The sequence below is a fragment of the Equus caballus genome, unplaced genomic scaffold (genome assembly GCF_041296265.1).
Source record: "Equus caballus isolate H_3958 breed thoroughbred unplaced genomic scaffold, TB-T2T haplotype2-0000804, whole genome shotgun sequence".
Taxonomy (NCBI): domain Eukaryota; kingdom Metazoa; phylum Chordata; class Mammalia; order Perissodactyla; family Equidae; genus Equus; species Equus caballus.
Genome location: NW_027222003.1, coordinates 8,918 through 15,017, shown reverse-complemented (window position 1 = coordinate 15,017; position 6,100 = coordinate 8,918). Strand labels below are relative to the sequence as shown.

At 71.2% G+C, this 6,100-nt stretch overlaps 2 non-coding genes across 2 annotated transcripts; both read left to right on the top strand.

Moving 5' to 3' along the window:
- Positions 1-1,322: 1,322 nt before the first annotated feature.
- On the top strand, positions 1,323-1,441 carry LOC138922416 (5S ribosomal RNA). The gene has a single exon (XR_011435502.1). It is a non-coding gene; the product is annotated as a 5S ribosomal RNA (ribosomal RNA).
- Positions 1,442-5,521: 4,080 nt separating this feature from the next.
- On the top strand, positions 5,522-5,640 carry LOC138922415 (5S ribosomal RNA). Its single transcript, XR_011435501.1, has one exon. It is a non-coding gene; the product is annotated as a 5S ribosomal RNA (ribosomal RNA).
- The last annotated feature ends 460 nt before the right edge of the window (positions 5,641-6,100 follow it).

The following is a 6,100-nucleotide window of genomic DNA, read 5'->3' as shown; positions in this document are numbered from 1 at the left end:
GCCAAGTTCTCTGGGCCCTGACTTTTCTGCCTGCTCCTTCTATCACCTCAGTAAGGTCGGGGGTGCCCGGCAGAAAGAGGAAAAGAGCCAGAGTGAAGAAGCGGAGAGAAAGGAACACGCAAACCCGGACGCGCACACACACAGGCACACAGACACACAGGCGCGCGCGCGCGCGCACACACACACACACACACACACGCCTACACACCCACTCGCACAACACGCACACGCACACGCACACGCACACGCAAGCGCAGACAGAGCGCGCCAGCGAGCTCCGGTGCCTGTCTGTGGTTCCTGGGCGATGGCGGGGCAGCGATGCCGGGAGCCCGGGACTCCTGAGAGCCTGTCTGCGCGGCCTAGGGCCCCAGGGGTGATCGCCAGCCCCGGGGCCCCTGCCTCCTGGCCCGGGCCCAGCTCCAGCACCACCGCCCTCCTGGGGGGGAAGCGAGCTCTTGGGCAGAGCCTCTCTGGGTCAGGGTGGGTGTCTGTCTAGGTCCGTGTCTTGGATCCTCTCCGTGTCGCCGTTTCTCTGTTTCTCCGTGTCTCTGTCTCTGTCTCTGTCTCTGGGTCTCTGGGCTGGCGCCAGCAGGAGCTGTCCAGGGTCCCCGCGAGGGGCGGGTTGGGGGCGGGGTGCCGGTCTCCTGGGCGGCGCTGGCGGGGGGAAGGGTGGCCGCCCCGCCTCCCCGCGCCCTCAGGGGCAGCGCGGCGGGCTTCCGCTGACGCCCTCTGGTCGCGCCGGTGGCTCCGCCTGGGTTTGGGCAAGTCGGGGCCCGGCCGGCGCCGCAGAGGTCAGGGCTCCCGCTGGGAGGCCCCTCGGGCCGGAGGGGACTCAGAGGAGCACGGGCCCGGCGGCCCGACGCCCCGACGCCTCGGGCCAAGTGCCCCGCGCCCCCCACCTCCCAGCAGCCGCATCTCCTGCGACCCATCGCCGGATCCGAGCGGCCAGGGCGGCCTGGAGTGTTCCCGGGCCGCGAGGGGAGAGCGCCCAGCCAGGCGCCCCGCCCCCATCCCCGCCCCCACCACCCCTCGTTTCCCACCGCCGCCCGCCCCGCCCCGCCTCCTCGCACCCCGGGCTGCTCCAGGCCTCCGCGCCCTGGGAGGGCAGCAGGGCGGGGCAGCGCAGGGTTTGGCTGGCCCGCTGGCCGCGCCCGAGGCGGCCGCGGCGGGAGGCAGCAGCGGGAGGAAGGCGGCAGGCCGAGCGCGGGCGCAGGGGGCGCCGGCGGCGGCGGGTGCGCGTCACAGAGGCCTGGGCGCGCGCGCGAGCCGCGGGCCGGGCGACGCGGCGCGGCTTCTTAGGGGCGCCGGCGGCAGGCGCCAGCGTCTACGGCCATACCACCCTGAACGCGCCCGATCTCGTCTGATCTCGGAAGCTAAGCAGGGTCGGGCCTGGTTAGTACTTGGATGGGAGACCGCCTGGGAATACCGGGTGCTGTAGGCTTTTGCCTCCCTCGCCTTTTGCCGCCTCCGGCCTCCGTCCTCCGCGGACGCCCCCCACCCCTCCAGCCAGCCCTCCCCCACCCCCCCCGCCACCCTCCGCACCGCGGGCCCGCCGGCGCCGCCCATGGGCAGGGCCCAACCCCTCCCCGCCACAGCCCAACCCTTCCAGCTCGCGGCCCCACCCGAACCCAGGGCCAATCGGGGCCAGCCCGGCGGGACCGGGACCGGGACCGGGACCGGGACCCCGACGCCGCACACGCCGCCCGCCGGCTCCCTCTGGCCTCGGCCTCTTCCCACCCGCTCGGCTCCCGCTCCGGTGACACCCCAGCCCTTCCCTCGGCGCCCCGCCCCCGCCGCCCCAGCCGCCGGGTAGAGTCGTCCTGTCAGGTGGAACGGATTCCACGGCGGTGCCGGGAGGCCCAAACGGGTCCCAAAGCGACCAGCCCCGCCCACCGAGGAAAGACACCTGGTCAGGCTTTTCCAGACACCGCCCGCTTCTCCAAGGACAGGGCGGACTGGGTTAGAGAGGCGCGTCTCGGGCACCTCACCCAAGACGGGATGGCTTCTGCCTTTGCTGGCGTCTGTGCCGCTGCAGGTCATCTTCTAAAACCTGGTACCCGCTCGCTTGTCCTTGAGAGGCTCATTCACAATCAACACTCCTTTCCCGACCTAAGTTTGTCCCTGTCAGTTTGTCTCGCTTTTCCTTCCAGAAGCCCCCTTCCCGGGGTGGCGGGGAGGGGGGGAGGTGGTGGGGGGGTAGGGGGGTGGGTGGGTCTGAGTTTCAAGCTCCACCTGACTAGGATCCCATTCTGCTTTCGCCTTCGGGCGGTCCTGCCTCGCTTGGAAACGCTGCTACGTTGCTCCTGGTGGATGAGCTTGCGTTCGTTTTGAGTTTGAGAACGCTGGATGCAAAGATGAGGAGTCTTGATGGCTGAGGCTTTTGGTGTCCCCTCACTCGGGGGCCTCCCTCTCTTCCCGCCTCCCCCCGCCTCCCCACCCACCCCCTCACACCCGACCCCTACCACCCCAGGGCCCCGGCCGGGCCCCGCCCCTCCAGGCCGCATCTGTCAGAGGGAGTTGAAAAGCCTCCTGACAGGACACGTCCTCCCTCAGCAGCCAGCCCTTCCTGGCTCCCTGGCTTCAGCTTTCCGTTCGCGTGGCTCGGGCAGCCTTTCGCATCTTCTTTGCACCTGCCTGTGTTTGCAACAGAGGACCGTGGCCAAGGGATCCAGGAAACCGGGAGGAGAGCTGGCTTCCGGGGAGGCGAATGGGAAGGACAGGGAGGCAGAGAGGGAGCCTTGCCTCAGAGAACGGACTTTGAACCCCCGAAGGGAAAAGTCCTCCAGATAAACCACGTCTTCCCCACCGAATCCAAGAGCCATACTCGCTCGCTGTGGAAAAATGGGGACATCCCGGTCAAAGCAGGACGAGAGAGGACCCAAAGCTCCCTCCTCTCCCCGTTCAGCCATCGTCGTCCTGGGAGGGAGTCTCTTCGCGGTTCGCTTCTCCTGCCGGCCCCGTGTCCCCTCCTGCCAACCCAGCGCCTCTATCGCCTGCTCCTCGCTTCCTCGGGCTGCGGGCTGCGGGCTGCGGGCTGCGGGCTGCGGGCTGCGGGCCGCGGGCTGCGGGATGGGGGGGCAGGGGCGGTGCGCGTCGCTCCCTGCCAGCTCGTGCCCGGGGTGGTTCTGACGGGTCCCCGGATCTGATCTCCGAGGAGCACCTTCTGCGGGGAGAAGCGGGACTGCGTCCCTGTCAGTTTCCCGGAGCGCGGGACCGGAGCCTTGCCCCGAAACGCAGGCTCGGGAGACCGAAGTCCTGAGCTGAAACCCAAGGGCCGCCGTCTCCCGCGAGTGACGTGCCCTCCCTGAGCTGCGCTTTCCTCATCTGGTGCGAGGGGGTCCTGGAGTTCGTGCCTCCTTGCGGGGGCGAGTGCTGGTGAGAACGCAAGCGGGAAACACGGAGCGGACCGCTCAGCACGGAGCGCGGCCTCGGTGGGGGCCCGGGCCTCGGCCGCCGTCCTTCCCCACGAGCCTACTTCTTGCCGCCGAGGCTCATCCAGCACCCAGGGATCGATCGCCTGGCTGCTTCCGGCCAGACACTCTCCTAGGTGCTGGCCACCCAGCAGCCGAGAACGCGGGTGCCAATCTCGGCCTCCGGGGCGTTCGCCTCCTCGCCTCTGGGGCCGCAAGACCAGCGGTGTGCCTACGCATGCCGGCGAGAGGTGGCAGAACCTGACGAGGACACGTGCCGTGGAAAATGGAGAGCTTGGCGCCCCGGAGGGCCTCGTCGGACGTCTGTGGATGGCCGTCGCTCTCTTTGCCGAAGCCCGCCCCCTGCCCGTCTTCTCTCCGTCCCAGGGTCCCCTTTCCAGTGGGACGCAAGAAGGCCCACAGGGCCCAAACGCTGGAGACGGGCAGCGCACACAGCGCGCCCTGGGTCCCGGGGGCTGCGGCGGGAAAGCCTTGCGGCACAGAACCCTGAAGCCCAGAGGTCTCGAGACAGGGAGAGCCGGGACGTCGGCAGGCACCGACGGGCCTTCGGACGCGACTCTTCCTCCCCGTCGTCACACCGTGCTGCTCCTCCCTCCGTCCTGGGCGCGAGCGCGCTCTTGGGAAAACGGAGGCGCCTTCGTCGGTGACCTAGCGGGCGGGAGATCCCGGGCAACGTCCCCAGCGGCACTTGAGCAGAACGGGGACGCTGCGGTCGGTCGTCGGGGAGGGGCTTCTACATGTCTGGTAGATGGAGCTGCTTTCTCGTGCCAAGTTCTCTGGGCCCTGACTTTTCTGCCTGCTCCTTCTATCACCTCAGTAAGGTCGGGGGTGCCCGGCAGAAAGAGGAAAAGAGCCAGAGTGAAGAAGCGGAGAGAAAGGAACACGCAAACCCGGACGCGCACACACACAGGCACACAGACACACAGGCGCGCGCGCGCGCGCACACACACACACACACACACACACGCCTACACACCCACTCGCACAACACGCACACGCACACGCACACGCACACGCAAGCGCAGACAGAGCGCGCCAGCGAGCTCCGGTGCCTGTCTGTGGTTCCTGGGCGATGGCGGGGCAGCGATGCCGGGAGCCCGGGACTCCTGAGAGCCTGTCTGCGCGGCCTAGGGCCCCAGGGGTGATCGCCAGCCCCGGGGCCCCTGCCTCCTGGCCCGGGCCCAGCTCCAGCACCACCGCCCTCCTGGGGGGGAAGCGAGCTCTTGGGCAGAGCCTCTCTGGGTCAGGGTGGGTGTCTGTCTAGGTCCGTGTCTTGGATCCTCTCCGTGTCGCCGTTTCTCTGTTTCTCCGTGTCTCTGTCTCTGTCTCTGTCTCTGGGTCTCTGGGCTGGCGCCAGCAGGAGCTGTCCAGGGTCCCCGCGAGGGGCGGGTTGGGGGCGGGGTGCCGGTCTCCTGGGCGGCGCTGGCGGGGGGAAGGGTGGCCGCCCCGCCTCCCCGCGCCCTCAGGGGCAGCGCGGCGGGCTTCCGCTGACGCCCTCTGGTCGCGCCGGTGGCTCCGCCTGGGTTTGGGCAAGTCGGGGCCCGGCCGGCGCCGCAGAGGTCAGGGCTCCCGCTGGGAGGCCCCTCGGGCCGGAGGGGACTCAGAGGAGCACGGGCCCGGCGGCCCGACGCCCCGACGCCTCGGGCCAAGTGCCCCGCGCCCCCCACCTCCCAGCAGCCGCATCTCCTGCGACCCATCGCCGGATCCGAGCGGCCAGGGCGGCCTGGAGTGTTCCCGGGCCGCGAGGGGAGAGCGCCCAGCCAGGCGCCCCGCCCCCATCCCCGCCCCCACCACCCCTCGTTTCCCACCGCCGCCCGCCCCGCCCCGCCTCCTCGCACCCCGGGCTGCTCCAGGCCTCCGCGCCCTGGGAGGGCAGCAGGGCGGGGCAGCGCAGGGTTTGGCTGGCCCGCTGGCCGCGCCCGAGGCGGCCGCGGCGGGAGGCAGCAGCGGGAGGAAGGCGGCAGGCCGAGCGCGGGCGCAGGGGGCGCCGGCGGCGGCGGGTGCGCGTCACAGAGGCCTGGGCGCGCGCGCGAGCCGCGGGCCGGGCGACGCGGCGCGGCTTCTTAGGGGCGCCGGCGGCAGGCGCCAGCGTCTACGGCCATACCACCCTGAACGCGCCCGATCCCGTCTGATCTCGGAAGCTAAGCAGGGTCGGGCCTGGTTAGTACTTGGATGGGAGACCGCCTGGGAATACCGGGTGCTGTAGGCTTTTGCCTCCCTCGCCTTTTGCCGCCTCCGGCCTCCGTCCTCCGCGGACGCCCCCCACCCCTCCAGCCAGCCCTCCCCCACCCCCCCCGCCACCCTCCGCACCGCGGGCCCGCCGGCGCCGCCCATGGGCAGGGCCCAACCCCTCCCCGCCACAGCCCAACCCTTCCAGCTCGCGGCCCCACCCGAACCCAGGGCCAATCGGGGCCAGCCCGGCGGGACCGGGACCGGGACCGGGACCGGGACCCCGACGCCGCACACGCCGCCCGCCGGCTCCCTCTGGCCTCGGCCTCTTCCCACCCGCTCGGCTCCCGCTCCGGTGACACCCCAGCCCTTCCCTCGGCGCCCCGCCCCCGCCGCCCCAGCCGCCGGGTAGAGTCGTCCTGTCAGGTGGAACGGATTCCACGGCGGTGCCGGGAGGCCCAAACGGGTCCCAAAGCGACCAGCCCCGCCCACCGAGGAAA